General features: G+C 37.5%; 1 pseudogene; it reads right to left on the bottom strand.

Moving 5' to 3' along the window:
• Positions 1 to 760: 760 nt before the first annotated feature.
• On the bottom strand, positions 761 to 854 carry LOC132663944 (U6 spliceosomal RNA; annotated as a pseudogene).
• Positions 855 to 24,704: the final 23,850 nt, after the last annotated feature.

Here is a 24,704-nt window from a genome sequence, read left to right as displayed (position 1 = left end):
TTGGGTCCTTTATGGATATTTCAGTCAAGCAAAATGTTATAGTAATGTATGATGTATATTACTGTAGAGGAAGTATGCATTGTATGCAGGACCTTGGGGTCAGGGAAGGCCATCTTGATAATATGCACTTAAGCTGACAGTTTATAAATGCATAGCAATAAAACTGGCCAAAGGCCAGGAAGAGGAAGAGGGTGTTGCAAACAGAAAGAATGTCACAGGTCATGGCATAAAGGCTAGAAAGCTCATGGGAGTTGGGAAACTCAGTGTTGAATACAGCTGTAAGACAGTGAGGAGGGAACTGAGAATGAATGTGGCCCGTGAGATAACATCAATAATAATAATAGTGAGCATTTATTAACTTTGTGCTAAGTGCCTTACATACATTTTCCTCATGATTATTATCACCATTTTATACAAGAGGAAATTGAGCCAGAAAGAAGTTTAATAACTTGCCAGTAGCCACACAGCAGGAATGTGATTTTATCTGAAGGGCAATACGAAATCACTGAATGGTGTTACACAGGGGAGTCTCATGATCAGATTCACATTTTAGAAAGAGTCTCTGGGTGCAGTAGGTTCCCAACTCAAAATCCCCCTCTTGTGAGGACGTGTGGACCTCAATCTCTCTGCTCTTATCAGTGTGACTCCATTGACTAAAGGAGTCAGCAGGAGGGAAGATGATTGCCAAGGCACCACAGAAAAGGTCACCTTAAAACTGCTTCTTAAAAAAATTAATAAACTTTATTATTTTTTAATTGAGAAAAATATGGAATGGGTCATGAATTTGCACAGGGACCATGCTAACCTTCTCTATGTTATTCCAGTTTTAGTATATGTGCTGGCGAAGAGAGCACAGAAAAGGAGATGTTTGGAAGGAATAAGGTTGGTATATGCAGGAAAGAATATATTGTGGGTCTCCAGAGCATTAGGATTTGGGTAATAGTTTTAATAACAATATAAAGACAATAAACGGATCCCCAAATGAGCTCTTGTACCTAGTTCAAATAATGGATATGATATTACATCAATATTTTGAGCATTTCAATTTACTTTTGAACATAAAACAGACAATTTAGTGGGTAGATTAAAGGCAAAGTCAAAAATCTTTAAAGCAGATTTTGTTAAGGACCCATGTATCCTTCCCTACCTGTTTACTGAGGTTGGATAATAGTGATCACAATTTGCATTTCTCTTTGTCATAAATAGAGAGACATGTAGACCGAGGGGGGAAAGGGTCCTTCCTAAATGACAGTGACATCTCTGACAGGTGTTTTCTGTGAGTTGTTTTGTATCCATAAGAAGCCTCTGGAGACCTGGGCCTGACTGAAGAGGTCCTCAAGTCAAGATGCCAGGGTCTGTGATTTATATGAATGTTATTCAGGTCTTTGTAGGATCCCTTCTGTTTCAACGGAATTCAAAGGAAGAACAGTAGGTAATTTCGACATTTACCGTTTTGCTCCCTTTAACCTTCTCTATACCCTTTCCCCAGAACCCTGACTCTTTCTCATTCCTTTTCTTTCTTTTCTTTCTTCTTCCCCTTCCCCACCGATTCCCTTGACTAGTCTTTTTCCTCTTTTAAAATGGCCTCTGCAGAAAATAACATGCTAGAAATGAGCTGACTGCCAATATACATAGGAAGATTTATTGCAGCAGAGAAAGGATGTTATGAGACATCTCATATATTAATCTTTCCGTTTTGGTCTATAAAGACCCGAGTTTGGCTACTTTCACTTATATGCTTTTAAGGAGATAAAGTTAGGTCAGAACAGGAGATTTTGGGCGGGGGGTGGGGGGGCGTGATAGAGATTTACAGCTCAAGTGTCCAGGAATACGGGTCGGCTCTGCAATTGTGGCTTCTCTTTAACAGCCACAGGCACCGAGTCTTTCCAGGTACCATTTCCAGGGGCCAGCTTGGCAGAGGATTTTTAATGCCACTCTTTGCAAACAAACTGCCCGGCCAGGGAAATTGTCAGAAAAGATCAGTGCAGGTTTAGGGATGGTTTTTTGAAGTTTTCCTGAAATAACCAATAATGAGTTGCAGGCTTTGATAGCTCTTTTTATAGATCTTGCAGCAGCTGGATCAAAATCTAATGAAGATGTTTGCATCTGACAATGGCAGGCCTGCACATTTCTATCTTATTTCTTGAGTGCGCAAATGCATTTCATTTGGGAACATGAAAGGCATATTTAGTGACAACTGATGGTTCTTTGTTTTTTAATTCCCAATAATGTCTTCAGTAAGTGCTTTTGTTAACATTTTTGCATTATACAATAGGTGACACAGGAAGATAATCGGTGTGCTGAAAGCAATTAAAGAGTTTATATCCAACTTGTTCTGCCTATTAAATGGATCCATTCGGCATAGAAGCACATTAGCATCTTTACAGTGGAATGATTGTGGAAATAGGTTATTCACGGGGCTTGTGCATCTTCCTCCTGCTGCAATAAGACATATCTTCAAGATTGGAGAAGAGGAATGAGCCATTTTTCTCCCCTTGGAACTGTAAACAGAAGGAAAACTATTAATAGATGCTGTAGCTAATCCCAAGAAGCTGCAACTGAGAGATTAAATAATGTCGTGAAGAGAGAAAGCCGGAATGCAGGGAGGGGAGGGAGGGAGGAGGAGGAGGGAGGCGGGTTCCCTGATTACTGTGCTGCATTAGACAAGGACAGACTGAAGGACTCCAGCTGATCATGGGGTTGACTGGGGACTCCTGTTTTCAGCAAAGTAAATATCTCTTCCCCTATTGCTTGAGAGCTGTTCCAATGGGAAGATTTATGTTTTTTTTTATTTTTTTTATTTTTTAAGTAGTAGTCAAGATGATTTTAAGTAGGATTTGGATGCCATGGAGATGCAGCTGAGCTAAAGGGGCGGATGGATGTTTTGAGCAAAAACTTGTGCTTTGTGTTTAAAAAGCCCCATGGAAGTAGGAGGTCTTTGGGTAAGTTCACCATTTGAGCCTGGGACCCCGTTTATAATGCCACAGAGAATGTATTCTAACAAGAGGGATTGGAATGTAATTAAATCTTGTGCCTGGCATATTCAAAATGATTAAATGTCCCCGGGTTTTCTTCCTATGAATACTCTTGGACTTTTGCTCCTCATCTCTTCAATGTATGCATGCTCACCGGGAGGCTTTGTGAGTCAGCGGCTGTGCTGAGAATCAGCACTTCTTTGTATCTTCACACACACTGTGAGGTTGGCATTACTGATACGGTTTGGTACTACTCAAAGTGTGGTCCGTGGACATCCTCCTTATCACCATGACGTGGAAACTTATCAGACATGCAAATTCTCTGACACTGCACTAGACCTAATACATCAGAATCTCTAAGGGAGGGCCCCTGAAATATGTCTTAACAAACTGGGCCTGAATTATATCTCCTTGAGCTTAACAAGCCCTACAGGTGATGGCTATGCCCACGAACATTTGAGAAGCAGTGTTTTATTGTTGGGAAATCTGAAGCTCAGAGTGGGTGGGTGCTATGTTGAGGTCACGCACTTTCTGAGAAACGGAGTTGAATTCTGGCTTAGGATTTCTTATTATGTTCCAAGCTGGGATCTCTTATTGAATCATTAAAATACCTGGTCAGCCCCTCCTGGGGTCAGGAACATGCTTGGTCTCTGCAGATAGTCTTTCATTAGGGATTATGACTGAGGATGCTTGGCATCTATGACTGACTTGAGCTTTTGTTTCTCTGCTAGAATAAATTCTATTGTCTCAGCCAATGCAGTGAGCTTCTGAACCAGGCCTGACCCACTCGCCACCCTTCTGGTGTTTAGAGATCAGGAAAACTCAGTGACTGGCAGGTGGGCCAAAGGATGAGAGTGTGGCACCCATTTATTTCACCTACAGAAACCCTGTGGAGAGAACTGACTGTTGACTGTCTCTCGACATTTTTATATCTATTAAGCGTGGGGTGAAAGAATAGCTCCTGGCATGTTATAGAAATAAATCAAATTTATTTGTGACTGCAGATCATTAAATATCAGTAGCAAATTGACATAGATCAAGGGACTCATTGGGTGCATGAGAATATAGGCCAGCACATGGGGAAGGAGGCCTATGGATGTCTGGCCCTGTTGTCTATCATTCTCCATGCCTGAATAAGCCTTAGCTCAGGTTTTTGGTATTCAGGCGGTGTGGAGCCTCAGAAAGAGCTGGGTGCTTATTCGGATATGACTGCTTTTACTGACATCATTTTGCCCTCTCTTCACCCATTTTTGCCCTTTTTTGGGATATCATTTGGAAGTCATGACCCAGCACTTTAAATATGTTATTCACTCAATAAAGGCAGGCTTTCAAAACAAAATTAATGCTGTTATTTGGCAGCTGATACCGTGACTAAAGGGTTTCAAGGAGGGAGTATGTTAGAGGAAACGAGCTGTAGTATCTTACAAGCTGAGGTTCCAACCTTGGGTCTGCCAACCTGATAGTCTGTATGTCCTTGGGCCTGCTGCTTTTAACCTCTCTGAGCAGTTGTTTCCTTCTGTAAAATAGAGAATGTTTTCTAGCTCACAGAGTGATTACATGGATTAAACATGGGGCAACCGTATAATCAGTTTGCCCAGGACCATCCAGGTTTACACTCGTTGACTTGATGTAATTATTTATACCATTCCCTTTGAACTCTGAACGTGTCCTGATGTGGATGATAAATTACACAGTCACCCTAATTAAATAAGATAATGTATGTAATGTGTCATGTCCCAGCGGTATTCAGTGAATGAGAGCTATTCGTTGAAATACTGCATCTGGAAGCCAGTCGTATTTTCCACCGCACTAGACTTAGTTTTCCTCCTTGCAAAACGAACGATGAGGCATGCAGGGCTGTGCCTATCTGTGCCAGGGGGTCTGACAAGCCTGGGCTTCCCTGTGCCACTCCTTTACTCTGTGACACTTCGTAGGTCAGGAACAGCAAGAGCCTGGGCTGAAACTCACCAGTCACTTCTGCAGAATCAAGTGTTGCTGTCACCTAGGGATAACTGGGGTCACTGGTGTGGTGTTTTGGAGCTTTTAGAAGAAAACCTACGTACAGCAAGGAAGCTTATTCTATTTATGAGTATTCACTAATGCCTGGTGCTTGAAGTCTCTGAACTCAAGGTGGGCAGTGTTTGTCACATCTTACAAACGAGGGGTCCCAGACTCAGAGAAGTTAAGAAACGTTTTTAAAGTCATACCTTTGATAAGGGGAGAAGCTAAAGTTAAAGTCTTTTTTTCTTGTCTTCTAGCCTCTTTCCACGTGTAATGCTCAAATGCCATTAATGAAGAACAATTCTAATACCACCTGAAATGATGAGTAATACCAATCAGTTTAATATCATTCTTGGCTTCCTATCTTTGGCAGGTGGAGTAGAAAACACTCTGCCTCAAGGAAGGAGGATATTTCTAAAACCAACCTGCCATTTCTCTGATCTTAATGTTTCCCCCCCATATGCCCATCATAGATTCGGCTTTTCAGAGATCATTGAGCATCCCAGATATTAATTGCTGCTATCCTGTTGCCTCTGCCAAACATCCCCAAATTAGGATTACTAGAAAGCAGAAGGTCTGATCTGGGCTTGATGTGGGAGCTACTAATGGACGAAATGAGAAGAAGAGGAGAAAGGGGGAAGGCAGGGATGGCTGTCAGATCAGACCCGTCGCTCTATAGACAGATGGAGACTTTTTGGAGAAACCCATTCTTGCCACTTCCCTAACCATTTTAGGTTAATTCTGACCTGCTTTAGGTAGATAAAGATAAATGTGAATTTTAAATTATATTTAATCTTCATTAAAGTAATTATCTCTCTTAATGAAGAATTTGCTGGGTTGTGGTTGTGCAATGGAGTATAAAATCCTAAGTGAATAAAATCAATTTCATTTTCAGGCTAGCTTTTCTGTCCATTAATAAACAAGGCACAGAAAATAAATTTGCTCAGACTCATGCAGCCGGCTCATGGCTTAGGTGAAGCCAATACCACTTACAGAAGCAGGAAAGTTGGCTCTCCATTCCTCACCCTTCATTTTTCAACCTAAAAGAAAGCTTCCACCCTAGGAAAGTTCCATGAGTTTCCATATTGGGGCTGTTTACTGGGTCCAGCAGTGAGACCACTGCGGGTAATATCTCACACCCAGACGACTGCTCTAATGGAACAGTGTTTGTGTGGCGCAGTGTATTTCATCTAAGTGCTCTGGTTTATTAATCACATAAGTATGAATTAGACTCTGGCATGCTTATGTTTCCTAATGTATGAAAATTGCTTATTTATTTCCATGCTGTTACAACGGAAAGAAACAGACTGGTTCTAAATAGCAGTGTACTGTAGTGTGAAGCAATTAAGTGAGTTATGCATGCCCTTCAGGAAGAGGGTAATGGGGACTTGGTGCCAGCCAGTCCTCATCGCTGCTGGGAAAAGGGAAAAGGACATGTCACGGAAGAACAGAGACTTGTCCCTGTTTCAGTGCAAACATGTGAGCTTATTATTGTAGTTCAGTCTTAAGATTTAGCTCCTGTGAACTTGCTGATTGGCTCCGTTGAAACTTCTGAAAAAAAAAAAAAAAAAAAAAACATACAAAAGAGCTGAAAAGAGCATCACCCGCGGGAAGGTACGAATTAAAGATGTTGATGACACTTTACCTCTCTTTCTTTTAGGCACCACTCTCCTCCTAAAACTTAATAGTAACAGATGCAAAACACCCCCAAAACCATAGTGTCCACATACCATCAGCCCTGCTGGCTGAGGCAGCTAGAGAGCTGTGGCAGGAGCAGCTCTACACTTCCTTTCATTTTTTACATATGAGGAAACTGAGACCTAATGAAATTAAACAACCTGCCTACAGTTACATAGCTGGTAAGTGACAGAGATGGGATCTGAACCCCAAGTGGCCTGGCTCTAAAGTCCATGCTCTTAACTGCCATGCTTCCTTGATTCTATTGTTTTTGTGTGGCCGAGGTCACATCACTGAACCCCTCAGAACTTTGGTCCCTTTGTCTGTAAAATGGGGAGGTAACATTTACTGAGGTCCTACTCAGGTATCATGCTAGGCTCCTCATAGCTGTCGTTGCACTTGACCTTTACCATTACGTTAAGGTAGACCAATTCTCTTCATTTAGTATCTGAGAAAACTGGCTCAGAGATATTTTGTAGCTCCAGGGTCACAAGGAGTGTGAGGGATGGAACAAAGTGTTGGACTCCAATTCACCTGTTCTAAAGCTTGCATTTCTTTTATTATGTTATGCTATAGGGCTCTGAGGAGGTCATATAAGATGATGGATGTGAAAGCACCGAACACTTCCGGGCACATTAAACTCCCAGAAAAAGTTAGCTCTGCAAGTGCTTGGCAAATTGTATAGAAATGTTTGTTATTATTGTCACTACCTTGGTCTGACAGAGGAAAGTGTTCTTAATGGGAGGATGTGCCCTGTAGGAGGCCCAGCTATTAATAGCCAGTAGTGATGTTTACTGCACTCACTTATGAGACTTTAGTTCAGAAAGTTCTCAAATAGAAAAAGCTGATCTAAATTGCTTAATCACAAAATGATAGACTGCATTTCTCCTGAGTTATCTCCTAAAGACATGACTTCTGTGGCTATCAAGGAGCTGAAAAGGCAAACTGCTTTTTGATCTTTGTTTTCAACTCAGAAAATAACACAGAACTATATAAAGGACACTGCAACAAACATCATGTACTCACTAACCAAGGTGAGTACATTATAGGTAATATTTGTTTCAAATGATGGAAAAAAAAAGTAACCACAGATATATTCCCCTTATCAGAAAATAATACCTTTCTCTTTTCATCTTTGTTTCCTTTTATCCAACTGCATCATAAATTTTATGAATATCCAATCCATATTTTTTACTTTTTAATTAATATGTATGTAACCACAAACAGTGGATGATATTGTTTTAAGTATTTCTGTAAATAGTAATGTACTTCAACTTGCTATTTTCATAATCAATCTCATGTGGGTGAGATTTAACCATGTCAATACACATATGTCTAGTTTAATCACTAATTGCTGTATAGTATTTCATTCTCTGAATATGCTGAAATTTATTGATATCTGCTTTAAACATTTGAATTACTTATGATTTTGATCATACTAAATCGAATGCTGATTTTTAGCTTACATTATTTGGACTGTATAAATGTTGCTCACAGCTGAGTCATTCTCAGTTCTCATTTCAAGAATTCTCATTTATTTTTCTCTCAGTAATATCATTCCTAGATTCCTTGGCCCTCTTGTTTGATCTGTACTGGACCTGCTGTTTTGCTGTCCTCCCAGATTTATCTTTATTATCATCCTGGGAATCCGCTTCCCTTCTCTCCTGTTGGCCTGTTCTAGGTCCCGGATCTTCCTCTCCCTGTGAAAGATTGTCTGTTGTATATGCAACATCACTGTCATGCTTTTTTTTTTTTTTAATTTTATTTATTTATTTTGGGAAAGAGAGAGAACGTGAGTAGGGGAGGAGCAGAGGGAGAGGGAGAGAAAGAATTCCAAGCAGACTCCACGCCCAGCACAGAGCCCCACCATGGGGCTCAGTCTCACTAGTTTTGAGATCATGACCTGAGCCGAAATCAAGAATTGGATGCTTAACTGACTGAGCCACCCAGGCGCCCCTCTCATCCTTTTTTATATTTTCCTCTGCATTGCATGGCAGGAGCTTGAAACTCCATTTTCCAGAATTATTCTTCTCATAATTTTGCGTTAAAGTCTACAAAACAGAAGTATTTTCATGAACTTGTTTTAGAAGGCAAAATAGAAGACATTATTCTCTAGTGGCAGTCACATGTAGACTATAGGTAGAAATGGGAAGCTCTTGGGGCACCTGGGTGGCTCAGTTGGTTGAGCATCTGACTCTTGATTTCAGCTCAGGTCGTGATCTCACGGTTTGTGAGATTGAGCCTTGCCTCGGGCTCTGCACTAACAGCACGAAGCCTGCTTGGGATTCTCTCTCTCCCTCTCTCTCTCTGCCCTGACCCCTGTGCACATGTGTGCGCTTTCTCTTTCTCCGTCTCAAAATAAATAAATAAACATGAAAGAAAAAAGAAATTGGGAAGCTCTTGAGAATCACCCTGGGGGCTGCAAGTAACTGAAATGAAATTCCTACCACTTTCTCTGAAACCCACTTTCCCAGCATTTTCATTGGTTGTGTAATTTTCTAATTCCCTTTATTAAAGCCTTTCTACTTTGTATATCTACACTGTTTTTTTGATTGACTACTGTATTTTGTTTGAACACATCCTCCAGTAGTTAACCTCACAAATGATTAACAGTTTCCCTGAGTATAAAATTCAAGATTGTAAATATTTTTACCTTGGAATGTGTAAGGTATCCATATACTGTCTTTTAGACTTCATTTTGTTATGGTTAAAAAGTGTAAGCCTGGTATTCTGATTCTTGATTCTTTACATGTGAAATTTAGCCTCTGTACTCCCCCTACCCCCACCCAGGAACTTATAAAAACTCTCATAATTGCTGGTTTCTGTACCAAAGATGTTGTGTGTTCATATGAACCTCTCAGGCACTGTACCAGACAATCAGTGGTCCTCTAACATTGTCTGCTCTTTCTGTCACCTCTATTAACCAGATGTTTGTGATCCTGGCTTGGTCCTTGTACTTACTCATTTTTCTCCTATCAGAAAATTTACCTTTTTCTTTTTAATTTTTGAGAGTTATATTTGATTTTATCTTAAAACATTTATGCTGCTTTAACAAAATTGGTAATTGAGGATATTTAACACAACGTATTGATGATATACTTAACAATTTTATAGAACTGTTTCTAATATTTTTCTATGAAGTTCCTTGGATTTTTTATGTCTCTCTATATATTTTTGCCTACATATAGTGGCAATGTTTTCTCTTTTTCTCTCCTCAATTTTTATCTTTCTTAATTTTTTTTTTTTTATTGTTTAGGGACTTTATTACATGTTGACTACTCGTGATAAAAACAAATATCCTTGCCTTATCCTAGTATTTGTGGGAGAATTTATATATTCTCATCATTTAATATGTGATTACCTTTTGCTCTCTTTCATTGAGACCCTTTGTAAATTTAAGGACATCTCATTCTAAGCCTAACTCACTATTTATGTCAGCATTTTTTTCTTTTGCACTTACTGAAATGACTAGTTTTCATTCTTTGTATTATAGTTCATGTTGTGATTCTTATTTTTCCATTTTTTTAAATTTATTTTTATGAAATAAAGATGACCTATTTCTGAAAAACTATTTTAGCCTGGCATTTTGTTAAGAGATACTTTTTACCTTCACTTCATTCTTTGTGACTTTTAAAAATCAGGTTTTAGAATATTTTACTTTATATAATCTATATTTTTTAATGAAAATTATAAAGTTTAAAATTTTTTGACTTAATTTTTTGTAGTAATACTATTACTAAAGATATTTTGAATATAACTTATCACTCTTTTTAAGTCCTTAGCATATTTTTACTTTTTTCTTTTACCTTTGGTCAGTCTTCCCAGAAATTTGCACATTTTATTGGTCTTATTGGGGAAAAAATGCTTTTTAAAAAATGTCATTTTCTTGAATTTTTTTTTGAATTTCTTTTATTTTTCTAATTTATTTTCTGCTAATTTTACCAGATTAGCTTTTTTTTTTTTTTGGTAGTTGCTTTAAATGATAAATTGATTTACTGTCACTATTTTTTTTTAAAAAGAATACATTTAGAGCTACATATTTTCTCCAAGAATTTCTTTGACTGCATTATAGAATTTTGAAGTAGGGACTTTCTTTCTTTAAACTAATTTCAGAATATTTAAAAATCTTTCTTTGTAATTTCATCCTTAATTCATGAATTAGACTATGTTTTTTAAGTATCTACAAGTTAATTTTTAAAAAAATATAATTTATTGTCAAGTTAGCTAACATATAGTGTATACATTGTGCTCTGGGCTTTGGGAATAGATTCCCATGATTCAGCACTTATATCCAACACCCAGTGCCCTCCTCAGTGCCCATCACCCATTTTCCCCTTTCCCCAGCCACCCCCAACAACCCTCAGTTTGTTTTCTGTATTTAAGAATCTCTAATGATTTGCCTCCCTCTCTGTAACTATTTTTTTTCCCTTCCCTTCCCCCATGGTCTTCTGCTAAGTTTCTCACATTCCACATATGAGTGAAACGTATGATATCTGCCTTTTTCTGACTTATTTCACTTAGCATAATACCCTCCAGTTCCATCCATGTTGCTACAAAAGGCCATATTTCATTCTTTTTCATTGCCCAGTGCATATTTATATATGGACATACATGTATATGTATACCACATCTTCTTTATCTAATCAGTTGATGGACATTTGGGCTCTTTCCATAATTTGGCTACTGTTGATAGCACTGCTATAAACACTGGAGTACATGTGCCCCTATGAATCAGCATTCCTGTATCCTTTGGATAAATTCCTAGTAGTGCTATTGCTGGGTCATGGGGTAATTCTAGTTTTAATTTTTTGAGGAACCTCCACACTGTTTTCCAGAGTGGCTGCACCAGTTTGCATTCCCACCAATAGTGCAAGAGGGTTCCCCCTTCTCCACATCCTCGCCAAATTCTGTTGTTGCCTGAGTTGTTAATTTTAGCCACTTTGACCTGTGTGAGGTGATATCTCAATGTGGTTTTGATTTGTATTTCCCTAATGATGAGCGATGTTGAGCATCTTAATTTACCTTTTCTAAGAGTATGTTTTTTATTAAGTAGCATTTAGAGTTAGATAAGGTCACTAATATATTTATTTTGGTTGAGTTTTTCTATGTGTGATTTATTTTCTAATCTATTTTTTAAAATGTTTTCTAAATACATTTGTTAGATTAATAATTGACCTATTAGTTTCTGTAATTTAAATTTAAATTTAATTAGTCTCACTATATTTATGAATTTCTCACTATATTTAAATTATTTAAATTTAAATTATCTCACTATATTTATGAATAATTTCTTCTAATAATTTTTTCAGTTTATGCTTTATATATTAGGAAATATGTTCTTAGGTGCATATCAGTCTATAGTATGTTTAATTTGTAAATTTCTGCCTTATTTTTATATCTTATTTCATATTATTCTAGATCTCTTTTAATGCATTTTGCCTTTAATTTTTGTTTTACCTGATAGTAATATTGCACTGGAAGTATTTTATTTATTTATTTATTTATTTATTTATTTATTTATTTATTTATTATTCATTCACTCATTCATTCATTAACAGTTTTAAAGAGGTAAAATACACATAAAATAAACTGCTTACATGTAAAGTGTACAATTTGGAATATGAATAGATCTCTGAGATTATTACCTCAATCAAGAAAATTAATATATTTATCATTCCCCCAAATTTTCTTGTGACCCTTTGTAATTCTTCCCTCCTGGACATCCCTGCCCTCTACCCAGGCAACTACTGATCTGCTGTCACCATAGATTAGCTTGTATTCTTAGAATTTGATACAAATGCTATCATATATTATATACTTTGAATGGCTTTTTCTATAGAGTATAATTATATTGAGATTCTCAATGTTGGTATTTATCTTAGTCTTGCTTTTTTATGCAATCTGATGTTCTGTCTCAGGATGTTTAGACCGTTTGCATTTAATGTAAATATTTATTTATTTTTTTTTATTTTTTTTATTTTTTTTTTGCCTTTCACTGCCTTATTTTGAATGAATTGACTGTTATTTATGATTTTATTTTATCTTTTTGGCTTATTAGAAATCTTTTTTATTTTAGAAGTTGTTTTAGAATTTGCAGTAAACATCTTAAACTTCACAGTCTACCTTGAAGTGATATTACTCTAGTTGATGTGTAGGATAAATATCTAGAATTTATTTCCCTTATTAATTATTTAGCATATCCATACTAACAGTGAGTTTTCTAATGGTCTAATTTTTATATCTGCCTATTCTTGATTACCATCTCCCTGTTTTCAGTTTTTAATTTTTGTAATTTTTAAATATTCTTTCTTTCATTTATTTGTAGACCATAAACATAATTTGTTAGTGTTTTTTTTGAGATTTCTCTGTATTTCCATTTTATTGGGGCTGAATTTATTCTTCTATTGTTAGGTTTGGGGCTGTATTCTTACATGCTCTGTATTATTTTCTTTTTTTTCCCTTTCCTTAAACTTTTTCTATTCTCATCATATACCCTTCCCTTCTTTAGCAGGTGGACATTTATATCCACCTAGTTTTCCAGTGCCCCACTCTCATATGGATGGTTCAGGCTCCTATTTGGTTTTGCTGTTGATGTTGGTCTTAAGGAAGATGTAGCCTCTGGACCAGAAAACAGCTTGGAGCTGTTACTTTTTGAATTTGTTGATGTGTGTGCATGTGTGTGTGTGCGTGCTTGTGTGTGTGTACTGTGTTTTAACATGTGGCTTTCAACTATCTTTAATACTGGAACGACTTGGGATGTCAATGGGGCCTTCTTTAGGAGGTGAACCTACTCTAGTCCTCAGTGCAGTCAGTGATTCTCTCTTTCCTATACTGAAAGTGTTCTGTTTTTCCCCTGTTACTTTGCAGCAATGTAGGAATCAAAGGTATAGTTTCTTCTGTCAACTTACAGACCTGGAGCCCAGCAGGCTCTTGACTTCAGCCTCACTCAGGATTTCTATTTTAAGTCTGATGCAATGTACTGTATATCTTATTTGAGGCACCTAAGTATGTCTTTAATTTAAGTATTTCCTTTTTCTTTTGGAGCAGTATAGGGAGCTCAAAACATAAACTCACCGAGTCATATTTAATTGGAGCCTTCTTTCATGTCTCAAGACATTGATGATAAATGGCTTCATTTCATTACACAGAAAAAAACAATCTAAAGGGAAAAGCCACCTAAAGTGGGTGGAACTGTTTTTGCTTTGTTCCTAATGATTCTTATTTGTGATTTGGATATGCCTAGTCCTTTCCTCAACTGCGAATAAATTTGCTCTTTACTATAAGAATTCGTGAGGCAGAAAATCAGTTATAGGTCTGGGATGACTTACACTGTAGGGTATTTAAGGGTGATTAGTAGTTTTTTTAAATAGTGATATTTTAAAGAGTTTTTAAAATTAATTTATTTGTTTTGAGAGAGAGAGAGAGAAAGAGAGAGAGAGAGATCAAGCAGGGGAGGGGCAGAGAGAGGGAGAGAGAGAATCCCAAGGGGCTAGGTGCTGTCAGCACAAAGCCCGATGCAGGGCTTGAACTCACGAAACCTGAGCCAAAATCAAGAGTGGATACTTAACTGACCAAGCCACCCAGGTGCCCCTTTAAATTTAAAATGGAATTGAACTGCAAAAAGAAATTACAGAGACATGACGTTCTCTCTGTGAGGTGAAACTGTTCAATAGGGTAAGAAACAAATACAAGTCTTCTTGGGGTGTTCTGGTCCTCTCTCTAGAATTACCATCTTATGATTTTACATCTTATGATGCCCATTGCCCATCTCTGCATTCCTCTGCTGGTCCAGGGGCTCTCATAATTATGCACAGTTTTCTTTTTAACTTAGAAGAAACAGTTTCTTGTCTATTTCCATCATGTGTATTATTGTAATGTCGCTTGTTTTCTTCCCCCTCAGATAAGCTGGAGATGGAGAGAAAGAAACACCTCATTTTTGTTATTCTCTTTCCCAGTAAACTCTCACATTCTCATTAAAGCTCCACAAACATGACAACACCTGCACCGGGCCACCTGCTTCTGTTTGTGTGACACAAATAAATTCCTCTCAGAGGTGACATTGGAATTACTTGAAGCATCTGAAGTTATGGGGGATTCTTGATCTGTTTTCTTTTGGAAAAGCATTTGCTTACGTTGGTAGAATTTAGGCCTTGATGCTTGGATTTCTAATAACTTAAGAAAATAAAACACTGAACTATTTAGCAAAGATTAATAAGTGATTTTTAAAGATGATCTGGATATTTAGCCATGTTCCTTTTGAGAGTTTCTAAGAGCCTAGATTCTGGAACCAGACTAAATGAGTTCAGATTACTCTGCCATTCATTACGTATGGCCTTGAACAATTTAACCCTTCAATGCCTTGTGTTCCTCATCTGTAAAATGAGGTTTGAGATATAGCTGAATCATATGGGTGTGGCATATATTTAGTGGTATATATGTGTGTGTTTGTGTGTGTGTGTGTGTGTGTATTTTTATATAGTGCAAAACACTTATAACAATGTCTAGAGTATAATGCACACTTAATAAATGACATGGTTTTTAATTTTTATTTTTTTTATCATCTACAATGTGTTAAACTTTATCCTAGGCACTAAGGATTCATTGGTGGGCATGATACAAAAGTTCTTTCTTTTTTTTTTTTTTTTTTGATTTAACTTTATTTTTTATGTTTTAAAATTTACATCCAAATTAGTTAGTATATAGTGAAGCAACGATTTCAGTAGATTCCTTAATGCCCCTTACCTATTTAGCCCATCCCCCCTCCCACAACCCCTCCAGCAACCCTCAGTTTTTTCTCCATATTTATGAGTCTCTTTTGTTTTGTCCCCCTCCCTGTTTTCATATTATTTTTGTTTCCCTTCCCTTATGTTCATCTGTTTTGTCTCTTAAAGTCCTCATATGAGTGAAGTCATATGGTTTTTGTCTTTCTCTGACTAATTTCACTCAGCCTAATACCCTCCAGTTCCATGCACATAATTGCAAATGGCAAGATTTCATTCTTTTTGATTGCTGAGTAATACACCATTGTATATATATACCACATCTTCTTTATCCATTCATCCAGCAATGGACATTTGGGCTCTTTCCATACTTTGGCTATTGTTGATAGTGCTGCTATAAACATGGAGGTGCATGTGTCCCTTCGAAACAGCACACCTGTATCCCTTGGATAAATGCCTAGTAGTGCAATTGCTGGGTCATAGGATAGTTCTATTTTTGTTTTTTTGAGGAACCTCCATACTGTTTTCCAGAGTGGCTGCACCAGTTTGCATTCCCACCAACAATGCAAAAGAGATCCTCTTTCTCCACATCCTTGCCAACATCTGTTGTTGCCTGAGTTGTTAATGTTAGCCATTCTGACAGGTGTCAGGTGGTATCTCATTGTGGTTTTGATTTGTATTTCCCTGATGATGAGTGATGTTGAGCATTTTCTCATGTGCCGGTTGGGCATCTGGATGTCTTCTTTGGAGAAGTGTCTATTCATGTCTTTTGCCCATTTCTTCACTGGATTCTCCGTTTTTTGGGTGTTGAGTTTGATAAGTTCTTTGTAGATTTTGGATACTAACCCTTTATCTGATAGGTCATTTGCAAATATCTTCTCCCATTCTGTCAGTTGCCTTTTAGTTTTGCTGATTGTTTCCTTCACTGAACCACCCAGGTGCCCCAGTAAGACATGTAATTAAGATAATTGCAGGTAGTATAAGTGCCATGAAGAACATAAAATAAGGTTCATAATTTTTAATATTGAAACTGAAATTGCTAACTGAATGTTTTCTTGGAGGTTGAACAAAATAGGGCAGCTTTTCTCCCTAGATTGTACAACAAATTCTCAGAAATGTACATAGTTTGGTCTGGGACCATATGAAAAGTGTGGATAATAGCTCCAGAACTTGAACCTAATTCTGTATATACCATCTTCTTATGTTGGAGAATTGTATCTTTACCTTTTGTCAACCCTCTTGTCTCTCCATGAATCACTCTGTCTGTAAGGAATTCTTCCTAGACCATGGATTATGATCTTTTTATTATTTATTTATTTATTTATTTATTTATTTACTTACTTACTTACTTACTTATTTTTAAAGTAGGCTTTATGCCCAACATGGGGCTTAAACTTACGACACCAATATCAAGAGTCACATGCTCTACCGGCTGAGCCAGCCAGGTATCCTGACTCTGAACATTCTTGGCTTAACAATTTACATGTAAGTGAGACCACTTGCTTCCAACTTCACCACTGCAATGGGCTGCAGTCTAGATGAGGGCTGATTAGTATTTTACCTTTTGTTTTACCTTGCATGATGCTTGGTTCCTGTAGGTATATGTCATAACTGATTAGCCCATGGATAGAAATAATAGAAATGGAATTACTTTAGAAACCTATTAAGTTTATAAAAATCCTTAACACATAATGGGGCAGTTTATTTTGCCTGTTGTGCAAATGATAAACTCACAAGACCCCAAATGATCATACTTCTGAATCTACAGGTTATCGTCAGAAAAGGATACACAATGGCAGTGGCATATTGTATCAAAATGGCAGGAAGTATATTCATCGCAGCCAGAGGCTGCTCCAGAGCCAAGGGATTGAAGAAGCCAGTAGCAGTCTGTTCTCCCACTGCAGAGTCCTGTCAGAGGTGCCTTATCTCTCAGATCTGCAACGAGATACACGAGCATGACACACTTCAGGACCAGAAAGTCCACATGCTGGGTATGTAGGTACATTATTGCTCTGTAATGAGACCCAGTGTCAGTCCTCCAGGAGTCACACCAAAACTGGGTGCAAACCATCAATCTTGCTGTAATTAATAAGCATTTAATAAACAAGGCTGGTACAGACTGCTCCCAAACTTGCTCCAAAACGACGCTCTTAAAAACTACATTTTGGGGCTTAGTCGGTTAAGTGTCCAACTCTTGATTTTGGCTCAGGTCATGATTTCACAGTTCACAGGATCAAGCCCCACATCAGGCTCTGAGCTGACAGCATGGAGCCTGCTTGGAATCTCTTTCGTTCGTTTTCCTTCTGCCCAACCCCCACTCATTTTCTATCTCTCTCTCTCTCTCAAAATAAATAAATAAACATTAAAAAAAACCCCTACATTTCATGTCTTGACTAAGCTCAGGCCAATACCAGGCCTTCTAGAGTTAACCCTTTTAGCACACCTGTTTTATGATGCATTAGATCTAATCCCTTCAGTGTTTCTGAAGTTACTTCTCTATTTGTATAGAAACAATTACTACAGCTGTCTGAGTAAGAGTGTCGTATAGAATATACTCAGAGCTCTGCTCTGAGGAATATGGACAGTAGAATTTAGCTGAGTCTATTAAAATTCTCAGAGTATTAAGAGATTTTTGAAGACTTAAAAAAAAAAGCACTGATCTCCAGATATCATTGAGGGTTCATGAGATCCAGTCACACCACAAAAATTGATTTCATTTTCTGATGTCTAAATAATAATAAAAAAGCTTTCTATTTTTAATTTGCAAAGCGTTTGACAAAGAATTTTGTGTCATTTGTGGATCACATGGAGGAATATGGTACAGACACTTGGAACTTCTCTCTGGTGGGAACATCGTGCCCAAATTGTTAATGAACTGGTGCTCACTTGGGGCAGGGAGATCTCTAGGGGCACATCACATAAGACACAAAAAGACAGGAATATGGAAGAGGGCGTTACTATGTGCCAAAGATGCAAAGATGGTGATAAACTATAAAGCTGGGCCCAAATGATTAAAACTGAACTTAATTGGCGTCCATCTCTCCTTTAACAGTAGCCACTGTTTATTAAATACTTACCAGGTGTCCCACATTGTTAGGCCTTTACCTGTGTTAACTCACTATGTCCTCACAACCTGATGAGGTAGGTATTCTTGTTGCCTCTGGCACCTAATGTCCTCCCCGTCTCAGGGAGCTGAAGTCACTTTCTCGAGGATACAAACCTTGGAAGCTCTGATGATGGGTTTCAAACTCTGGCAGCTTGATTCTAAGTCTTGGGAGTCTCAGCTGGATTCAGGGGAAAGACTGGGGACACCTGACTGATAATCCTAACCATACTTTAAATACACAGCACACTCAATGCAAGCTCTCTGAAGAAGCGTCTACACCTACTGAAAAACAGGTTGCATTAATGTCCCTTCTTTTTTCTCCATCCGTTCACATTGTTTTCAGAGTAGGCAGTAAATTCTGGTTCTGATTATGCTGCACCTGTGAGCAGCTGAAAAACTTCTGCTCACTTTCCACTGCTTACCTTCTTCTGCTCAGCTTTTGGGCGAGCCTCATCTCCCATTACCCTTCCCATACCACACACTAGTCCCCTCAGGCTGTTTCTACCTGCATAACCTTGTCCTGAATGTCTCTGTTCCCTTGCAAAGTAAACTATTGAAATCTTGTCCTTCTGTAATGTCCCAAGTTAAATGCTCTCTCTTCTAGAGGTAGGTGAGAGGCCGGGAGAACTATATAATAAAAGTAGAACTTATTGTCATGATTATTACGTATTAATTATTCATGTGCCAAAGGAAACCACACACTGGTTTGTTTTTTTTTTTTTTTTAACTTCAGCCACCCACTGAGTCTCAGCCCTGCTTTCTCTTGAGAGAAATTGGGACTCACGTATGCTGGCCTTTTATACAAAACTGCATAAAGCATGAACACAGTCTATCTAAGGCTGTTGCAAGAAAGCCACCAGGAATAGCTATTTGTGCCACACAGAGCTTCCCCAGAGTGCTATTGCTATGTGATGAGCCCCAGCTTCGGAGTCCTGTGTGATATCCTCAGGGATTCACAAGTGGAATAGACGGAATGTCTCAGAAGCCTATCAAAGTTTTCAATAACCTGTTTCCAGAGAGTCTCCACAAGCACTTTCCCCAAGAAGTTGCTTATTTTGTCCCTGCTGCCCCATCCCTGTAAGTTATTTTTGCCATCTGCTTTTTTTTTTTAATGTTTATTTATTTCTTTTGAGGGGGAGGGTAGAAGAGTGTCAGAGAGAGAGGGAGAGACAGAATCCCAAGCAGCCTGAAGTGGGGCTCATCTCATGACCATGAGATCATGACCTGAGCCCAAATCAGGAGTCTGACGCTTAACCAACTGCGTCACTCTGGCGCCCTGCCTTCTGCTTCTTACAGCCTTCAAAACATGTAGTTATCTATAGAGTAACACTTGACACTTTTTTTTAACTTCCAGAAAACATTCTATCTCAGTTCAAAGATAGATGAGATTCTTCTTTTTCTTGCTGCAACACCCACCATCCACCAGGGATTGACTTAGATTTCACGAGACATTCAGAGTCCACAGACTTTCATAGGCTACCCTTGATATCAGTCTAATCAGAGGGTGTAGGATGAAGCCACAGATGGAGTCCTTGTAGCAGTCCATACAGCAGTCTACACAGCTGTCATGACCCACTCACTTACAAAGCAATGAAATCCACACTGGATAGTTGCCTTGACTTAAAAACCTCATGCCTGACTGGAGCCAGGATCTCTTGTGACATCTCCATTGGCATAGCTTTCAGAGTCCCCATAAGGGGACAGACCAGAGTCACCACATTCAGAGAAGCCCGAAGTTTGCTGTCACACCAGGGATTTATAGTTCTCCCAGACTAGATTAGTCTCTCTCTCAAGGGTTGTTATTCATCATAACCACTGTTGTCTAATAACATAGTTGGCACATACTGTCTTTATTCATTTCCAAGGGAACAACTGGGCAGTGAATCAAAGGTCACACCCTCACACAGATGGGGAAAGTTTTTGGTTTTTTTTTTGGTTTATTTATTTATTTTGAGAGAGAGAGAGTGCACAGAGTGCATGAGTTGGGGAGAGACAGAGAGGGAGAGAGAGAATCCCAAGCAGGCTCTGAGCATCATGCATGGAGCCAATGCAGGCTGGAGCTCAGGAACCATGAGTTCATGACCTGAGCCAAAATCTAGAGTTGGACCCTTAACCAACTGAGCAATCCAGGCACTCCCAGGTGGGGAAAGTTTTAATCCTTTGCTCAACGTACCAACATTGTGAATTTTTATAACTGCTTTTATTAGGTTGATTGCTAGGAAATTTGAAGCACTGTGAGTAGAAGGCATGGTACAGTGTTAGGGTTTATGATCACCCAGCATTAATTTGTTTAGATGCTCTTTGGATGGTTGTGGTTATCATTCACAATTTTTTGAGATAGTGTAAAAGTAGTAGTTTTACAATTTTAAGGAAATTTTTGAAAGATACTTGATCTTCCCTAATTATAACAGATTTGTTGAGCAAGGACTATGAACCAAATCACTTCAGTTATGTTATCTCATGGAATCTTCACCCCATTTTATTAATGAGGACTTAGGACTCAGAAAGATTAAACCATTTGTCTAATTCCTAGGACAAACTCAAGGGCCTTATTAATCAGATGATTTAAGGTATTGCCTCTTGAATTTACCAATAAGTATACATGGTTTTTGAAAGCTATATAATTTTGCCATATTTTGTGAAACACTCTCAATAATGTCACCTACCCTTAATGATCATCATTTACAAATGTCTGCATACAGTTCTAACACATTGAAATAAAACAATTTACTTAACGATACCCTGTTCTTACCACATATATTTTATTTTCAATATTTTATTTCCATAGTTAATGTGACCAGGACATCTTCATTTTTTTTCTCTCTCCAGTTATTTCTTTTGCAATTTCTTTCATCATAATGTGCAGAAAATTATCATCTCTTGAGAGATCTGATAAATAATAGCGCAATATAGTACACTAATTTTACTGTGCTTTGATTTTTTTTTATATTTAAATTTTTACTCCATAGGGAGATTATTTTGCTTTTCAGAGAAAGATATGGATTCAATTTGTTCGTCTTCGTGTTGCTAACCAAGTCTCAGTTCCACATTTAAAATAATTATTTTCTATTGTTTTTAAAGTATAATTGTAATAAAGTTCTGATGTATGTTTGGGCCAGTTTCTGATACCTCTTCTTTAATCCACTGAATGATGTATCTATTTGGGCAGTAGTGACATGGAGTTTTAATTATTATTTCTGTGTAATACATTCTATTATCTGCTGAGGTACGCCTTCCCTTTCTGTTGCATACTGTCAATGTTATTTTAGTGTATTACTTGATATTTTCAATGGCTTATTTTTCAAAAATAAATTCCAGAATCGTTTGGCTAAGTTTCACACAGAAAAAAAAAATTCTGATGAGATTTTAATTGAATTCCATTAACTCTATAAATTAGCTAGACTAGACATGTTTCTAACATTTAGTCTTCCTTTTCTGGAATACATTTATCTACATGTTTCTATCACTGTGCCCCCACTCCCTGCCCCTGCCCCCACCATCTGTCTCTCTGTCTTCATCTTTATTTCGCCTTTTTCTTCAACTGGGTTATACATATATCTGTAGTTATTTCATTTCTTTGCTATTCTGAAGGAAACATATTTTCTTTTGATTTTGTTTCATTTCTGGTTATACCAATGTACCAAGTATAAATTTTTGGTGTGATCATCTTACATTCACACGCTTATTTATTTGTGTTATTTCAGAAATTTTAGCAGTTTAAAAATAATTTTTAGGTATATTATAATGATTTTAAAATTAGTATCTTTTAACTTTCTAATACTTAGCTTGATAATATTAGTTTTCATCCTTACTCAATTTCCTAGAGCTCTCCAAATAACACTGCACAATAATAACATACTTATTTTGTCCTTGATTTCAAATTATTCACTTTAGGGGTACCTGGGTGGCTCAACCAGTTAAATGTCCAACTCTTCATTTCAGAGTTCATGAGCTCCAGCCTGCTTTGGATCCTCTCTGTGCTCCTCTGCTGCTAGTGCATGCGTGAAACTTTAAAATAAAAAATAATTCATTCAAAAAGTAAACTATGGTGTATGTTTTCTTTCTTCAATAAAAAAATAATTTTTAAAATAATGTAAATAATATTTACTGTTGAGTTGGTTTTACTTTGGAAAAAAGTGTTTTTTGACAGATAAAGATGAATTATTTTATTCTACTTCCTTTATATTTATTGAAAGGGAAAATTATCAGATATATTTTTTATCTATTGAAAACTAATCTTATGATTTCTCTTATTTAGCCTTTTATATATTATAGTTATAGATTTCCTTATGTTGAGCCTTCTGCTTTATACTCTGAATTATTATTATTGATATAATATTACTAGGTCAAGGTGTAAGAACCATGTTTCAAGAGGTTTTTAACAACTGAGAGTAAATTTATGGTGATAGATGTGGAAATGATACCATATGAGAACTAGACTATTTAGCCTGGAGAAGAGAATACTTAGATTATCCCTCTGAAGAGGAAGAATGGTAGTTGATTTTCAAGTTTAAAGGACTTTTATCTGAAAAGATTATTTTCTGGTCAACATTTTTCCAGAGGGAAAATGAGAAGTTTTTATATTAATTACAGAGCTTTAAAATTTAAATGATCCAGTTCATAAACAAGTGAGTGTTGTCATCAATATAAATGTTGAGGCAGCTGGAGCGCCTGGGTGGCTCAGTGGATTGAGTGTCCAGCTCTTGATTTCAGCTCAGGTCATGATTCAGGGATCAAGCCCTGAATTGGGCTCTGTGCTGAGTGTGGAGCCTGTTTAAGACTCTCTCTCCCTCTGCCCCCTCCTCTCCAAAAAAAAAAAAAAAAAAAAAAAAAAGTGTTGAGGCAGAGACTGGATGACCTTTGGTCTATAGAAAAGCTCCTGCATTCCTTGGGTGGTTGGTCTGGTAGACCTTTCAGATACTTTCCAAATGTAAAACTGTCAATATATAATTCTGTGGTTGACTTTTTCAACTGATGTGGTAGGCAGAATTCTAATACGACTCTCCACATTCCTTACTCTTGGTATATTTAGATAGCTGGTGGACTTCTTACCAGTAAGACAGTTTAAAGCTCCTCAAAAGATCAGAGGGAGAGAAAAGTCTCAGAAACTTAGATATCTGGACAGAGCAAATAATTTAAACTGGGAAAAAATTAATTTAAAGTAGTCTTAAAGAGACCACTAGAGTTGGTGGAAAGGTAATTTTCAGAAGGGTATAATAACCATATTTTATTTTATTTTTTAAAGTTTACTTATATATTTTGAGACATAGAGAGAGCATGAGCAGGGGAGGGGCAGAGAGAGAGGGAGAAAGAGAATCCAAGCAGGCTCCGTGCTTGATCCCATGACCCTGGGATCATGACTTGAGCTGAAATCGAGAGTTGGATGCTTAACTGACTGAGACACCCAGGCATTCCTAATAACTACATTTTAACTAGAAGTAAAAGTCTGAATAGAAGGGGCTAGAAGTTAAGTTTAACTTAGAGTACGAGACCAGAAACTAAAATAGCATGGGGTAGCCACTAAGTGGCAGAAAAGGGAGTGGAAAATGGGCAAAGAATTCAGACTCTTAAATTCACACAAAAGACCTTCATTGTATTTAGGAAGTATTATTTTTCCTGCTCTAACAGGGTTATTGTGGCTTATAAAAGATCAGCTGAAGCCAAATAATATATGTATTGCTTTCATAAATATGTATTATGCACACTTTATTATAGGTACAACATAAAAATAAAATATGTATACATGTTATTTTTTAAAAGTACTTGTGTACGATTGAGTGGTTTAACACTGCTTCCTTCAGTTACTCATGCCTGTTGAACGAATAACTACAGTAACTTCAAATAGGGCATTCAGGTCATCTAATAAAAGCTTCATTACTTGATCTCTTGGAGGCAACTGGAAAAATATTTCTATAATTTGCTATGAGACCTTGGTTTGCACCCTTGGGAATTTCCTGGGTGATATCTAAAACTGGTGCCCATTTTCGGAGGGCTAGGAGAAACTGAAGCAAGGAGCAGCCCAGGCCAGAGTGGGTGGCATGTTTTAACAAGCAATGGAACTTACTTACAAGGCTTGTCTTACTTACCAAGTCTTGAGTGCAAGACTAGTAGATCTCTGAACCTGCCTACACGAATGTTAAAATTTATATAGAGATCTTACCTGGGTTCAGCCACGTCTACATTGCTCTCTCAAGTTTGCGTCCTTGAAATGCCACAGACAACATG

Source organism: Panthera onca, chromosome D4, assembly GCF_046562875.1.
Source record: "Panthera onca isolate mPanOnc1 chromosome D4, mPanOnc1 haplotype 2, whole genome shotgun sequence".
NCBI lineage: Eukaryota > Metazoa > Chordata > Mammalia > Carnivora > Felidae > Panthera > Panthera onca.
The sequence above is the reverse complement of the archived record's forward strand: the minus strand, read 5'-3'. Positions and strand labels throughout refer to the sequence as shown.